This window comes from Pseudorca crassidens, chromosome 16 (assembly GCF_039906515.1).
Source record: "Pseudorca crassidens isolate mPseCra1 chromosome 16, mPseCra1.hap1, whole genome shotgun sequence".
In the NCBI taxonomy this organism is placed as follows: Eukaryota; Metazoa; Chordata; class Mammalia; order Artiodactyla; family Delphinidae; genus Pseudorca; species Pseudorca crassidens.
In genome coordinates, this window is record NC_090311.1 from 22,996,328 (window position 1) to 23,013,755 (window position 17,428).

Genomic DNA, 17,428 nt, shown 5'->3' on the forward strand with positions numbered 1-17,428 from the left:
ACACTATTTAGGCAAATAAAATCAAGGCACTGGCCTGCTTCCCCTGCAGAGCTAGGAGATAAAAGAAAAAGCCATGGTTCATCTCTTTAGGCAAGAGATCAAAAACTGAAACCACACGTGAGAAGCCTGATCTATGTGTGCCAACGTACATGTTTTTTCCCTGAACACTATATCCATTTCTCTAACTACTTTATTCAATTTGCTTTTGTAAAGTCAGTTAAAGCTCTTGTTTTAAATTGCTTTTAGTATACATGGCCCCAGATTCTTTACTCAGTTCTGTTTGAATCAAAACTTTGTTTTCCCTTTCAGGTCTCTCATTTCTCTACCCGTTATGCACATTCACACTAAAAGAATCCTCTCCTGGGAGGGTTATTATCATGCCTCTCTTAATGGTACAGTTAAGGTTGTGTCAAAAGAGTGTTTGCATGCTAGGATTAACTACTCTTTTGTAAGATTTGCTGAAATCCAAGTAATTATTTCCAGTTACAGTGGTATCATGGTGAATTTACTCTAAGTAGAAACTGAAAATATTTAAACTCACTGGTGGAGTGAACTCAGCCTAGGCAAGTAATGGGGGAAAAAAGGCTAAATCTTATCTTAAACTTGCAGTTAGTTATACTCCTCCAAAGCATAAGGGCATGGAAGAGGATTGGCTTCTAGATTTTCAGGAAGATAAATTGTCTTTCTTGCATTTCATGTTGGTGCATTGTACGTTAAAAAGTATAATAAATGAATTATTTCAGTACTGGGATGGCATATTAAGGAGAGGGGGGGAGAGAGAGAGAGAGAGAGGGTGGGGGGCACTTGTTCAGGCTTTCAGGAGAGGCTGTGATCCCAAGTTTACGTATCCTCAAATTTTTGTTGAGTGCATTGAGGACAACCCTAGCGTGAGCAAAACACAGTGAGAGGATCCAGGTCTTTACTTCAAGTTTTACCACCATCATTGTTTTCTAAATTACAGTATGAAACATACCTCCTTACAAGAAGGAGACAATAATAGGAGTTTTACTGTACTATTTTTATACCCAAGGAATATAGAACAGTCCCGTCAACATCACAATCCTAAGAGAGAAACTGACTGATGTAGTATGTGCTTACTATTATACACACACAAACACACATACATACACACACATGTACATCTTAAGTCCTGACTCTACTGAGATGAACGAGATGGAATATAGAATGATTGTTTCTGGGGTTCACACAGATGGCAGTGATAATAAAACCCGAGCAAGGTGAGACTACCTGTTCATTTCTTAATAAACAAAAATTTATCAGGTTGTCAAGAATTCAGTTTTAATAGTTTGTGTTCCCACAATGAAAGCTGTCCAACAGAATTAAAGTAACTCAAAAGGTGGTGCTTTGCCTAAACATTTCCATAGAATTCCTGCATTGTAATATAAATATCTATGTTTTGCAATCTTGAGGTGAAAAAATTGGTATTTGGGCGCTCCCAATTCTATTTAAACTAGTAATTACATGGAGAATCTTTTAAAAAATCACTACATTAATAACTCCTGCATAATTGACAAACTAAAAATAAGGTGAAAGAAATCAAAATAGAATCCTTGCTCTTAGGGGTTTGTTTCATGCATTCAAAATAATTATGTGGGTCTATTACGTCCAGTTCAAATCAAGAAACGCTTCTGGAATGCCAGTGATTGTAAAGATACAGTCTAGGCTGTGTACTGAACAGTGGGGATTAAAGCAAGTTCTTGTCTTCATTAAGCACACAGTCCAATAGCAAAATTAGGTACAATTCAGGCTCCTTATGGTGATTAGTATTATGTGAAATCATTAATTTCTGCAAAAGTGTGAGGCAGTTATAGGAAAAGAAAGATGGAGTATGGTCAAGCAGCATTTAAGGAAATGTCTCTGAAAGTTTTGGTATTTGAGCTTGACCTTAAACAATGGATAGATCACTGCTTATGTCTCACAACCTCAACAGAATGCCATATCTCATATCTTGGCATGTCAAAGGCATAGAAGAAGCAGAGTCCAATCTATATGTAGGGAATGGGGATGAGTAGTCCTCTGCAATTGGAAGGTGTGTAGCGAAGTGTAATGTGCTTGAAAAAGGAGTCTGGGTGATTAAAGATGTATTTAATTTCTAAAGCCACCTTATGAATCAGCACAGACATCAGTATCCCTATTTTATCAATGAAGAAAAGGAATATAAAAAGTTTAGACCTAACTCTATTGTGAGAGTTGACTGAACAGTCTATATAATTCTGTCTTCTCTGGGGCTGAAGTCAGCAAGGCTAGCAGTCAAGAAGGGGAGATGGACATGGAGTGGGAAAGGCCAGGGGACAAATCTGGATCTAGGAGGACTGTGTCTTGTTTCTCACCTCTCCCAATCTCACTGATGGTGATGAGCTCCAGGATAAACTTGCACCTTTCCCACAAAGATGCGCATACGGCTGTCCCAGGATTCAGAAGAGGTAAGGAAGAAGTCTGGTAGAAGCTGGAGGAACTGTGAGCCCATGTACTGCCTCACTCTACAGGAGAGCCAGCAGATCAGAGACAAGTATGAGTTGCAACAGCACTCATGCCTTCACCTGTGCCTGTACATCTCATGCAAATTTCTCTTGTGGCCAACACTTACTCAGAACCAGATAGGGAAGGGAATTCTGGCAAAGTAATGCTGGTTTAGCTGAATTGACATGTAGAGATTCTAGATAATGTTATATTCCCCTGAAGAGTGATTTTTGTTCGAGCAGGTAATTAATATGACTAGACTTAAACTGCATACTCTGTCTCCTGGGCTTGGGCTGCAGTGGAAATCTTCATTCATTTTCTTCAACTTCCTGGGGTCAGGCTGATGCCTGTGTTGCTCAGCAGTAAGATTTAGGAAGATTTCATATGTATTTCTTCTGTGTCTCCCTTCTTTCTGGGATTTCCCCACCTAAATCTTAGTTTGCCATACCAGCACCAAACTCTGTCCTCTGACACCTCAGGCCAATAAATAAGGTGTAGTTTTCTGCTGCCCCAAGCCATATACAATTTGAGAATTTCCTCAAAGGAAAGAAACCCAAAAAGCACCAACAGGCTATTCATTGTGTATAATTCCTTTCTTCCAGGGGTAGCATTACGGACTGAACATTTATGTTCCCCCAAATACATATGCTGAAGACTTAACCCTCAATGTGATGGTAGTAAGAGGTGGGGTCCTTGGGAGTTAATGAGGTTTAGATGATATCATGAGGGTGGGGACCTCATGATGAGATTAGTGTCCCTACAAGAAGAGGAAGAGAGAGACCAGAGCTTGAACTTTCTGAGCACACACAAAAAAGAGGTCATGTGAGCACACAGCAAGATAGCAGCCACTTAGAAGCCAAGAAAAGAAGCCTTGGAATGAAACCTACTTTGTTGGCACCTTGATCTTAGACTTCCCAGCCTCCAGAAGTGTGAGAATTTTTTATTGTTTTAGCCACTCAGTCAATGGTATTTTGTTATGGAGCCCCAAGCAGATTAAGACAGATGTTGGTACCAAGATGTGGTATGTTTTGTAACAAATACCTAAAAATGTGGAAGCAACTTTGGAACCCAGTAATGGGTAGAGTCTAGAAGAGTCTTGAGGTGAATGCTAGAAATATGGACATTTAAGGCAATTCTGGTGAGATCTCGGAAATGAGGAACATGTTATTGGAAACAGGAGAAAATACAACCCTTATTATAAAGTGGCAAAGAACTTGGCTAACCTATGTTCTAGTGTGTTATGGAAAGTAGAACTTATGAGTGATGAAAATGGGCATTTAGCTGAGGAGAATTTTGAGCAAAGTAGTTGGAGAGGCTTGGTTCCTCCTGACTGCTTATGGTAAAACACAAGAAGAGAGAGATGAATAGAAAATATTGTTAAGCAAAAAGGAACCATAACTTAAAGATTCAGAAAATTCTCAACCTGTCCATATTGTAAAAAAGTGAGAAAGCATGTTTGGAAAAGAACATCAAAGGTGTGGCTGGAATACCACTCGGTAAAGAGATTGTAGGTATAATTTATGAACTTAAACAGCCATCACAACAGAAGCAAGGAATAGAGAAGGGATTATATCAGCAGAAACACTGCCAGGTTGTGCTAAAGGAGACAGAGTCACATGGGTAGGTAGAACCCTAGGTATAGCCTAGGTAGAGCTCTAGCAGAGAGCCATAAGATGGTGCCCCATGGAGCCAAAGGGGTAGGTCTGCCGCAGGCCTGCAGGGCAGAGCAATGAACCAAAGAGGATGACTCTTGAGCCTTAAGATCTAATGGAATTTGTCTTGCCATGTTTGGACTTACTGATATCTGTCACTCTTCTTTCTCATTTCTCTTTTTTGGAATGGGGATGTCCACCCTATGCATGTCCCACCTTAAATTTCTACTGTTTAAGCCACCTGGTCTATGGTATTTTGCAATGGCAGCCTGAGCAGACTAAGACATGTAGTCTCCACTACAGTTTCAGCCTTCAAATAGTGTGCTGTGCATTTTTTTGCTAGAATATGTAATTATTCTCTGTGGATTAGTCTGATTAAGCTATTCCACTATTACCAGAAATCAGACCTATTTCTTGATGGCAATATATTATTAACAAAATAAATCATGTTTCAGAAGTGTGTTCCATATATAATGCCTTTGTAAATTTCTAAATAAACATGTATATATGTATAGAAACAAAGATCTGGAGGGACTTTCAGCAAAATATTGAGTAGTTGTGTTACAGTGGTGAGCTTGTGGGGTGTTTTTTTTTTTTTCTATTTTCTCATCACATTTTCTATGTTTTCTTACACTGATCATGTAATATTGTATAATTTTAAAACTAAGTATAGAATAAGGTGAAATAAAGAAAAGCAAGTTAAGCAAAAATATTATGCTGATGTCAGTTCACTTTTGTAATATTTTTGTCGTGATTTGAGACTAACCAAAATCAAGAAATTTGTTTTTATTGCTAATTTATGTGCACCCAGTGACCTCATTCACTATTAAAAGTTAATACTTGGATCTAAAGTCAGCAAATCTGGCAGTATTCACTGGGAACTAGCAAATGTTAGAATCAGCTTGAATGTTTTATTTTGTAATCATGACACTATGTACTTACATATTAAATAATCCTTTGCACATCAGTTTACTACAGTGGTGTGCTTTAGTATTTTTTATTTTCTTAAAAATTGGAATTCCCATTTTCTACATAAATTGCCAACTGATATTCTCTCTCCCTTTATCCCCTCCCTTCCTCCTTTTTCCCCCCTTGTTTCTTCCTCCCCCCACCATTCTTCCTTCTAATATTTACCAATTTTATACTCTGCCAAATATTACACTAGGCTCTGGAGATCCAGAGTTGAATAAACTCTGGTTTCTCAAGAGGACTATTTGGGATGACAGACAAGTGCATGAACTACTACAATGTGATATCACGATGGCTGAAAAGGGTATGCACAAGGGGCTGAGCATCTCTAGAAAATCAGGAGAGCAAAGACTCGCTGCTTCTGAATGGCTTTTATAAGAAAAGATATAAACAACTTATTCAGGTAGTTTATCTCCATTTTCTCCCCTATAGATTCATATTTAAATTATGATTTTTCATTTTATGTTCTCTTTTAGTAGGTAGGGACAAAGGAGAGCTGTTTCATATCAAGTAATAATTTTAGAATCATAATTTATATTTCAGAGCTATTTTTTTTACTTTTAAAAGTACTAAAAGAACCCGTATAGCCACCTAAGGGTTGATTCAGTCATGATTAGCACAATAGTGACAGAATCACATTTCTCTTACAATCTAGATCAACCACATGAAAGTTGAGAAACATCAGTGCCTTTTAGCCGATGAGAGATTTGTAAGTATCAGAATGACTCTAGTATTAGCATTTGGATCAAGCCTCACTTAAAGAGACATAAAACTAAAGTTTTTCACAGTAGTTTTAAATGACTTACGATGAAGCTGATGGATCTCCGACATTAGGCAGAGAAAACTAAAATCCCTCAAGGAAACACTTAACATGAATAAAAAAACAAGGAATATTAATACAGTCCATCTGTGGGTCCTGCATATTTTATTTCCTTCATAGTTCATATAACGTTCATTAAAAACATAGTGCCTTCATGCATATTTGAAGTAAAACTCCCCTCTGACTTTACTGGGTAAAGTATGCAAGATAACAAACGCAGTTAGCCTTTAAATGAACTCATCAGAAGTGAAGGGTGCTTTACAACTAGTGATGGGCAGAACTTGGGAATTTGGGGAGGTTGGCACACATTTGAATATTTTATCTGAGGCTAATGTGAACTATTTGATTCAGCATTGTGGGGTTGAAAGTCTCACAGGAACAGGAATTAGCACAATCAGCAACATCGCAGTCATACAGAAGTTAACATTTGTTAGGCAGATGAATTTTTGTGTGAAACATAAAAATAGGATATTTTTTCCCCTGTAACCTACTGTAGAGACCCATGAGGAACCGTAAATCTGAACTATTGTGCCTTTTGAAAAGAGAATGTCAAAGATTAATTATTTCTATGAGAACAGCACAGAGCTTTTGCATGATTCACACTGACAGAGAAAATATCCCCTGTAATTTGAAAGGGGGGAAGAAAAGGATATTTCTCACATATAGTCAGGAGAAAATTCTTGAAAAATAAAGTTATCATCCCATTTTATACATAAATTTTTAAAGATATTTATCTTTTGGAAAAATAGATATAGATATGCCTTTTTATTTCCACATGTGTTCTTTAAATTAATATATGAGACATTTAACCCATTCAGGTCTTATTCATAAAATATGTAAATTCAATGACTACTAGCTTCTCTTTAACTACCTTCCACACTGCCAACTACCTCAAAATGTAAATCATATGAAGTCTCACTGACAAATTTTTGGAACAATAGAACCAGGTTACATTCATCTCAGCATCTTGGTGCCCCGTATGTCCACAGGGACTATGAATCCAAAATGGGATGTGAACAACATATGAAATAAAAAGTTCAGCTCAATTCAAGAAAATTTATTCTCATAGTAACTCCTTCCACAATCTTGGTTATTTTCCAGGCATGAGGGAAAGTTTGCCATGATACCACCAAGCTCCTTGTCTTGGTTCATCCCAAAATGTTTTTTGTGACTTTATGATCTGAGCTATAAGGGATTTCTGGGGGTCCTTGAATGAAGCCTGTTTAAGCTCATAAGGAAATAAGGCACATTGTGAGCCACTAGAGGAAGGCAGGACATTCCTGACCCCCACAGTACTCTGTTGGCTAACTATGCTGTTCATTCAGAAAATGTACTGCACTTTGAAGCTTCACTTAACCCAAGCAGAGAGCAAAGTGGGAGGAGGAATCAAAGTAGGGAGGGCAATGAGTTTTGGCTTGGGACTGCTCAGGAATGATTTTTAGAGGGCTTAGGTGGGGAAGCACAAGGAAGAAAAATTAGAGCAGAGAAGGAGGAACCAGGTAGAGTGATTAAGAGTCTAGACTTTGGAAGAATGCAGCCTCAGCTTCACTGCTTGCTTCACCACTCTATCCAATTGGTTTGGGTACAACCCATAATGCTTTTAAGTTTCCAGGATTTTGTTTTCCATCTATACGCTTCACACATTTACAGTATCTTTTTCACAGCATTATTGTGAAATTTAAAATGAAATAACAGTAGTAATAATAAAACTACATTACAGTACTTCATAATTACACTTAATATGGTTACATAGTCCCTAGCAAATATTATGATCTTCAACATCATTATTCTTATTAGGGTGCTACTCTTTTTTTTATATCAGCTCTGTTTTTATATTTGCAGTACTGGTTAGATGAGTCTCCATAATTCTCCAGACCTTCGTTTCTCAACTCAGGAATGGCAAAGATTGGTCGACTAGTCTCCAGGGACTCATCTAACGTTAACAATCTATGACTTGGTCTACTTTCACAGACTGCACTTCTGGGAGTCACCAACTATATACACATATTCACATGGAATTCCAAATTGGGGGGTTTTATATGGTGAATAGAAATGGAAAAATAATCTAAGAACATAATTACACGCAGAACATATGATAGAAAGTCCTCATAAAAATCCCTGCTTATTTCCAAAGTCTGTTTTTACACTAATGCATTCCCCATGAGACTGCCCAAATGCAATTTAGAGAGACACTGAATTGGATTCAGAAAGTTGAGTGTTTTATGAATTTTTGTCTCTAAGTGACATATGCCTTTCTGCAAAATCAGAAAATAGATTTGTTCAGTGCATGGAGTGGAGTATTACTGATGTAATTGGGTAAGCCTGGCAAGATATGTTCGATTTTAGTTGATGACACTGAATAAATCTGTCAGGAATAAATTGAGTATTCATGGAAGTTTCAATGTACCTATGAACACGGACCAGCACAGAAATCTGAGTGCTTGATCAGAATTTCCTATATAGATTCAAAAGCATTATGAAAATTGACTCAAATGTAGAGGAAAAGGCAACTGTTGAAACCCAGCAGTTTATAAGACAACAGCTTCTCCACAGATGAAAAAGGAGCCCATTGGAGTTGTGTGTGTATAAGCTGGTGTGCAATGCTGTGATACAAAAGTTTACCAGTGAGCCTCATTTCTTTTGGATCTCTTAGTAAACCTAGCTTGATCCAGCTTTCTGGTCTTTCTTGCCAAAACTAACATAAATCCTAATGCATTTGATTTGACTACATTTATAGTGGATGGTATGATGGTCAAAATTGCATCCTCCCAGACTCCTAGCAAAGAGGACTGAGGATGAAATAGGACTTATGACTGGCACACAATACATAGCACTTAAAATAATATTAGTTGGAGAACATACCTTGTACTATTTCAACTTTTGAGGTGTGTTTTATGATTCATTATACAGACTATCTTGGTGAATGTTCCAGGTACACTTAAATAAATTATGTATTCTACATTTGTTGGGTATATTATTCTGTAAATGTCAATAATTGGGTCAAATTGGTTGATAATATTGTTCAGACCTCCTCTATTTACTACTGATATTTTTCAAGTTATTCTATTAATTACTGAGGGAGAAGGGTTAAAATCTCTCATTGTGATTTTTAATTTTTTTCTCCATTTAGTTTCTGTCAGTTTTCTCTTAACTTCTTTGAGGATCTGTTATTAGATGTAAATACGATTAAGATCTTTTACCAGTCGGATTTCTCACTCTTTATCATTGTGAAATAATACTTCTTATGATTAGTAATATTTTTGTCCTGAAGTCTACTTGTCTGATATTGATATACTCATGCCAAATCTGTGTACTTACTGATAGCAGGTACATATGTTTCATTTTTACAACCTGTCTGTATCTTTCTATCTAAAGTGTGTCTCTTATAGACACATCTGTTTTTTGTCTTGCTTTTTTACTTCTACCCAGTTCAATAATCTTCACCTTGAGATTATAATTTTTCTTCCATTAACATTTAATATAATTACTGACATGGTTGGGTTTATGTATACATTTTATTATTTTCTTTTTCTTCTGTGCCATCTCTTATTTGTTTTTCTGTTTCTCATTTTCTGATTTTGAGGGTGATAATCAAAAATTTTAGAATGTTTCATTTTATTGTCTTTATTGGATTTTTAGCTGTAACTCCTGTCTTTCTTATATTTTTGTGATTGCCCCAGGGCTAGCAATATGCAACTTTAACTTATTAAAGTCTACTTAGAGTTAATATTATCCTGCTTTAAACATCACATTTCACAGTTCCTAACCATACTTTACATGTTTTTCTTCACAAATACAATAATAAAAACACTGTTAAAGAATTGAAAAAGCAAGAAAAATTGTAAAACATATATATGACTAAGGAGTTATTTCTGGTATATACAAAGAAATCTTAGAATGGACAATAAGACGAAGACCAATGAAAATATGTGAAAATGATCTGAATAGCTACTTCACCAAATAAGATATATGGGTGCCAAATAAACACATGAAAATATATTCAGCATCAGTAGTCATTAGAGAAATATAAACTGCAACCATGAGATACAATTGCAAGTCAATTATACTGTCTAAGATTAAAAAGAGTACGAATACCAAGCACTGGCTAGGATGTGTGCTAATAGAAAATCTCATACACTGCTGGTAGGAATTTAAAATGGAGTGGCACTCTGTAACCTCACCCTTGAAAGGCCCCAGTCAACCTAGTTCAGTCCAATATACCCCCCACTCCCAATTAAAAAGTCACTTGCTGAAAAAATTTTTCTCCAATCCACTTAAGTGTTCCCTATTACACAAATTTATCCCTTTTCAAAAAAGACCCATTTTTTTCTATTCTCTTAAAATTTTCCCATTTGAACCAAAACCTGAATCATTAGTGATTGAATTTTATTTTTCTTTATTTTTAGGATTAGGAGGAGCTCCGTCTTTAGAGCATAATGCCTTATCTCAGTCCCTTTGAAGGAAAGGAAATGGGGGGGTCTTGGTTGTGGAGAGGGGAGTACCTGCCGCTTTCCCACCCTTAGGATGAATTTTTCCTAATACAGACATCATCATCAACAATAAAAGTGCCAAAGTGCTGCTACATTAACATCAAATTGAATATTTATATTTTTCTATACAAATACATTTCAAATAAATATGAGTTTCCTTCAGCACAATTTAATAAGAAAGGTGAAAATTGTCACCTTTGGAGATCTATTTCACCTTGAACTTAGGCTATCTAGCGTGCATTAATACAGTCCCACCAAGAATAAAGGAAATATAGTTGGTGCTTTATGTATTTCTTTCAACTAGAAGATCCCTAAGATACAGATCCTAACAAACTGTTCTAAGGATCATCCAGTACAAAATATTTTTGATGTCACAGTAACTAGGAAGACCTTGATGAGGATAACAATTTCCAATCTAAATTGAAGTTTCCTATAACTCATCCTGGGGCAGAATCTAATCTCAGTACAAGAGTTAACTCAGCACTGTAGGGCAACATGAATAGGGTCCAATCTCCAGGAAGAAAGCAGATAACTCAGTGTTATCTCAGTGATGAACACAACCCTGAATAAGTGCACCCCTATGGAAGACCTTTGTGGGAGTTCTGGTTTAAAAAACAAAATTGAAAACATCTCCATGAACAGGTTGAGGATAGATTCAAGTGAAGGATCTGAGAAGATATAAACACAAGCAAACAAAAATTTAAAAGAAGAAACACTTCATTTTTAAAAATATCAACTGTTGCATAGGTGTCTTGGCCTGGGTTCCTCCAAAGCAGATCCTGAGGTCAAGTTGTACATGTAAGTATTTTTCCCTGCCTCTTAGAGGAGGGAGGATTGAGAGCAAGGGACAGAAGTTTCACTGGGAAGATGGAAAGTCATGGAGGATGTATATAAAGTTATATACTAATTTCCTCCATTATATCCTTTGAGATAAAAAAAAATTACTGTTTTCCCCCTCTGGATAATGTGGGAGTTTTGATATTTGGCAGGCCCCACAGGAAAACCTGGGTTTTATTTCCTTCACGTACAGTTATAGCTCTCTGTCTCAGCCTAAATTGCAGCACATTCTCTCTCCTCTAAAAGTTGGGACAAATCTAAAAGTACATTTATGTTAGTTTGGGAATTTTTCAACTGACAGAAGTTTCCCAATAACATTATCTGCATTAAAGTATTTCATTGTAAGCATCCTTAATATAAGTTCATTTGATGCTCTGCAAATGTATCTTTTGTTGTCAGGGAATTTAGGCTTCACTTTTTATGAAACACAATAAATTATACATATAACATATTTCATATCCTTACAGCCAGAAAGTAAACCTGTCACCATCCAACTGAAAATAGGTCCCTGATTGATACAGTACTCTGCCGAGTAGCCTCTGTGAAGTGATTGACCCTCTTGTGGCTCAAAAATTTGTGCATCTCAGCAGTGATTATTCATCTGTCCATGCACCCTTTTATACGACACTGTTTTGTGTTTGATTTAATTCAACAAACCTATACTGAATATATGCTATGCATCAGGAACTGTGTTTTGCTGGGGAGAAAAGAGATTAAGACACTCTACCTGTCTTTGCAGAGCTCACAATCTAATGAAAGAAGCAGAAATATCCAAATTCCTTATAATACAAGCAAAGTGATAATAGAGATAAATAATAAATTCCAGGAAAGCTAACTAAAGTAAAAATCAAGCTTGCCTGAAGATGAGAGAGAATGGGAAATTTTATACAGGAAGAAAACAGGAATTAACACTGAACTGGGTATTAAAGATTATGTTGACGTTTGCCAAGTGGACATGAGACAGAGAGAAGGGATTCAGATTTTTTTGAGATAGACCAGTATATACATAAATATACTGGGAAGTCAAATGACCTGCTGTGTTTGGGGAATGGCAAGTGTACCCACTAAGAAAAGATGGAGAAAAAAATGAGTGAGGATGAAAAGAAGGAATAAGCCTAGTTATAAAGAGCACTGATTCCTCGCCAAGAAATTTGGAGTTTTTCATGATCTGCCAGATGTTACCAAAAACACTTTGCCTGCTAGGCTGCCAAGATGTCTCTAGAATTAGGTGGTTTCCTCCTGTAGCCAATAAAGCCTTTTTTTAGCCACAGCCCTCGGTCTTCTTAAAATTCAGGAATACATCACAAAATCTCTAGATTTCACTCTTGGGAAGAAAAGAGAAACTTCACTGGGGTTGGAGTAGGCTTTTGAACACTATAAACTACCCCGCTGACCAATATCATCTTTGACACTGGGAGAAGAAAATAAATAACTGGTCCTGGCCAGTAGAGAGAAATAGCTGTCTTAGAATAGCAAACACCGCCATGACTTGGTTTGTATGCTTATTTGAGTAAAAATAAACGAAAGTGAAAAGATTTTAGCACTTGTAAGTTTATACACTTGGACCTCATTTTAGTGCTTGGAAGAAGAGAGCTTGTAAGCAGATTTCCCCAGAAGGGGTAGGAGAGAGAGAAAGTAAAGACATAAGTCAGTAAACAAATCCATGAGGCTTTGCCAAATGATCCTGTTTCCCCTTGAATGCTGTATCTGCACGAAATGCACATTGATGACAAACGGAATACCTCCATTTACTGGCAGGGCAATCCAGAGAGCTCGCAACTTCTGAGGTATAGCTCCAATTTCTATCCTCTGAGAAGACTTTCCTTTCCTTATGAAGTTCTTTAGAATTCTCCCTTGGGGTTTCGTTGCCTACAATGATGAAAAGACAGGCAAAGAAAGGAAACATCAGATGGAACCCAAATGATGAGAATAAACATGAAGGGAGTTTCCAAGGGCCATTTGCTGCTGAACGAGTGCAGTCACATGCTATGGTGCATACGTCACGCGATCCAGGTTCAGCCTAGTGCCAGAGATCAATACCCATTACTAATCAAAATGGCCTGAGAATCATAGTGCTACAATCACATAAGTGAGAGGAAGTGGCTTTTATTGTACTCTCAACATTGACAGCCAAACATGTGCTTCAAGGCTAGAAATTAATGGAAGGGATAATTATCAACTAGCATTGGAATGGTATTCTTATTCTCCAAACTAATGTTTCCATGTGCAGGAAATTCCCAAGAGCTACACACATGGCTTAGCGGTACACTTCTACCTTACTTCTCCACATATAACTACCCACCGTGAGTGGACACTTTTCTCAGTTAGGAAGAGCTAATTTCTTATAAGGCAGTGAGCACTGAAGATTCAGTCTCTTTTCTTCACTCTCCTCCCTTGACTGTTTAAGTTTAATGATTCAGAACCTCTCTGCAGAAATCACATCTTTCCTTATGTGGGTTGTCCCAAAGCCACACTGGGGGATGGGTGAGGCTAATGATCTAAGTCAGGGGAAGATAAAACTTTAGAAAGCTTGCTTGTTCTCAGAAATAAGTCACATTCCCCAATCAGCATTATCTGTCATACAGATGATATTTCAATTTTTATTTTCCACACTCTTCTATGTTCTCATTGAATCCAAACTAATGCAAAATCCAGAGTCTAGTCATAGAAGATATAGGATCCCAATAAATATCATTGCAATTCAGAAGCAGTACTATCTTTACTTTCTTCTTAGTGCTGTGTGTAGGTGTGCATGTGCAAAACTAAATGAAAAGTTGCTAAGTTCATAAAAGCCGTGAAAGTACAGTAGAGTGGAAAGGTAATAAACTGGGTCATGGATATGCTATTAATTATCTGGGGAACTTGTATAAATGACTTAAACTCTATTCTCTAATTTCCTCCTCTCTAGTAATTATTGAATACAATATCTTTATTTTAAGATATTTAGCTTTCCGAAATTCCAAAATGCTAGTTCTCTGTTTACTATTTACATGACTCACTTTTGCTTTCCTGGGTTATGGATAGTTGTGACCTGTTGGTGGTAATAGACACACACACACACACACACACACATATAAATGCTTAGTGAATAGAAAGAAAAAAAGTGATTATGTGTATTACCAATAAATTAAAACCATATTGAACATGCTTATTCATTTATTTGACAAAAGCAGCAAAGCAAGGGAATTCTGCCATCAAAATTTGAATGGTGGTAGACTGATAGAGCAATACTGAAAATACTAATTTAGAGACTGAAAGATTATTAATGAGCAAATATTTACTCTTTCCTTCAACCATCAAGGGAAGAATGTGTTTCCCCATCTCAAAAATGTTGGACTTGGCCATATAAGTGATTTGGGGTAATGGGATGTAAGTAAAAATACAGTTTAAAGTTCTTATCTGGGGCCTTAAGAGACATCTCATGTCTCTTCTTCCCCTTGCCTTTCTACCATGAGAAGAACATGCCTTGGTTATTGGCCATTCAGTGCTGATGAGGACACACGGAGAAGAACTGGACCCAACCCAGAACTAGGAGCCAAGCTAAAAAGAGCCCAGGTTAGATCAGTTGAAACTTATCTGATCCACAGATACCAGACTAAGAAAAAGATCTCTATCATTTTATGTTTCTAATATATTGTGGTTGTTTTTCATGCAGCATTAAACAGCTAAAGACAAATGTTAGTATGAATGTGGAAAAAAGAGAACACTTAAACACTGTTAGTGGGAATGTAAATTGGTACAGCTGTTACGGAAAAGAATATAAAAGTTTCTCAAAAAAATTAAAAATAGAATTATCATATGATCCAGCAATCCCACTACTAAGTATATATCCAAAGGATATGAAATCAGAATCTTGAAGAGATATCTGTGCTCCCATGTTCACTGAAGCATTATTCACAGTAGCCAAAATATGGAAACAACATAAATATCCTTCAAAAGATGAGTGGATAAAGAAAATGGAGTTTGTGTATATAAACAAAATATTATTCAGCTATATAAAAGGAAAACCTGCCATTTGTAACAACATGTATGAACTTGGAAGGCTTTATGCTAAGTGAATTATGCCAGACAGAGAAGGACAAATACTGTATGGTATTACTTATATGTGGAATCTTTAAAAGAGGTGAACTTATAGAAATAGAGAATAAGAGAATAGAATGGTGGTTGCCAGGAGCTAGGAGAAGAAGAGGGGGAAATGGGGAGATATAGGTCAAAGGGTACAAACTTTCAATTACAAGAAGAATAAGTTCTGAGACTCTCACATACAGCATGGTGACTATAGTTAATAATACATTATATACTTGAAAGTTGCTGAGCATAGATCTTAAGCTTTCTCACTTCACACACACAAGAAAGAATTAACTGTATGAGTAATACATGTTTAATTATCTTGATCTCGGTAATCATTCCACAATGTATATGTATAACAAACCATGTCATATACTTTTAAAAAATATATAATTATATTTGTCAATTATTCCTCAATAGAATTGGAAAGAATAGCTGACTTGTGCCAAGACTCAACAAGTTCAATTGCACACTTTACTTTTTATAAAATTCAAAGTCACAGCACAGTCAGTAAATGCATTTATTATTTTTACATATCTTCAGGTAATTTGGCTTGAAAAGACCACCTGATATGTAAGAGGACTATCTTCTACCACACTCACCTTGGATAGAACTGCATAATTAACTTCACTTACTTTTACCTTCAGCAACCATGAGTTGAAACACCACCATTAACAGAAACTTCAACTGTCCCTCCTACACCCTAAAGAGCCATCGCCATGGATCAGGGGAGATTGACTTAGTTAAATATTAGTACAACTTTCATTGCTTCTTCATGACATGGTGAGTCTCGCTGAGACCTTGAACCTTCCAGAAGTAGTTGTACCAAACCAGCAAGAGATTTCACTTTCAATAAGTGGCTGAAGAGAATTTATATTATTAACATATTGGAGTGTTATAATGCTTTCATCAGCCACCTGAAGCTCTAGGTTACTTCTACCAAGCAAAACTCTGGATTCTTTCCTTTGTTAACATTAAAACACTCCACAGCTGTACTTCTACAAACTTCAGATCCTTACAACTCAACATCAAAGAAAACAAACAACCCAATTAAAAATGGGCAGAAGACTTGAATAGATATTTACCAAAGAGAAAATGCAGATAGCCAACAGGCACATGAAAAGATGCTCAACGTTGCTAATCATCAGGGAAATGGGGATCAAAACCACAATGAGATATCACCTCACACCTGTCAGAATGGCTATCATCAAAAAGGGATCTGTGTTTTAACAAACCTCCCAGGTAATTCTGACACATGCTAAAGTTTGAGAACCCCTGGTAAGGAGTTCAAGTTTTGGTGATAGGGCCAAATGGAAAGATTGGGGCCAGGTTGTAGAGGGACTTGTGAACAGCCCAAGTAGCCTGGACTTTGCCATAGGCAATTGTGTAGAGAGCAGTGATCAGGATGTAATTGTCTTATGTTGGGGAGAGAGCTGAATGGTGTAGACTTAGGTGAGTCTCCTAGTCAATCTTTTTATGTTTGAAATGTTTCTATACTTTGGTATTCTTTCTTTAATAAACTGTTCATTTATGCATTTATTGTATTTCTATAAGATTACAGCTTTGTTATAAATCTTTGTTCTTTTAATTTGAGGTGAGTAAAATTCTGAGATATTACTGATAATAATATTCATCTTAGTGAGTTAAGTTTTTGGAGAAGTAATCTAATATTCCTATCCTTGATATTAAAAAAAGTATTTTCTTCGAATTATAATCTTATCAGAAGACATTTCTCCATAAGCTGCATTCTTTTGCAGTTTGGAATGATTCATCATGTCTTTTTCTCCAGAAATAGACCTCTTCAAGGAGTTCCTAAAAGGACATGGTTAAGAAAATATCCTCATGAACTTTATTACCTTCTTACTGGAATTTTCACTTTGAATAGTCCAATTCATATTTCAGCATTCAATAGCCAAAGTCCACACTCTCTAATGATAGAATGAAGTGCACTAATTAGACCCACTTGACAGTTCCTGAGGCAGGAGAACGAAGGAAAAAAAGAATCAGATTCCCTTAGAGATCATTGTTAAAGAGTAAATACCTGCTTTCCCAAATGGAGACCCTTTGAAATAAGTGGGTACTTATATTTTGGCTGCCATTTTAGGAAGCAT

At 36.5% G+C, this 17,428-nt stretch overlaps 1 long non-coding RNA gene across 2 annotated transcripts in view; it reads left to right on the top strand.

Annotated features, from left to right (window-relative positions):
- Positions 1 to 16,910, top strand: part of LOC137208410 (uncharacterized) — a 438,623-nt gene extending 421,713 nt beyond the window's left edge. Inside the window, exon 5 of one of the 2 annotated variants that reach the window (XR_010935623.1) lies at positions 15,861 to 16,910. This is a non-coding gene — a long non-coding RNA (uncharacterized lncRNA). Of the gene's footprint in view, positions 1 to 7,764; positions 9,154 to 15,860 lie in introns of those variants that run through there. The other variant, XR_010935624.1, reaches the window with a different exon arrangement.
- The last annotated feature ends 518 nt before the right edge of the window (positions 16,911 to 17,428 follow it).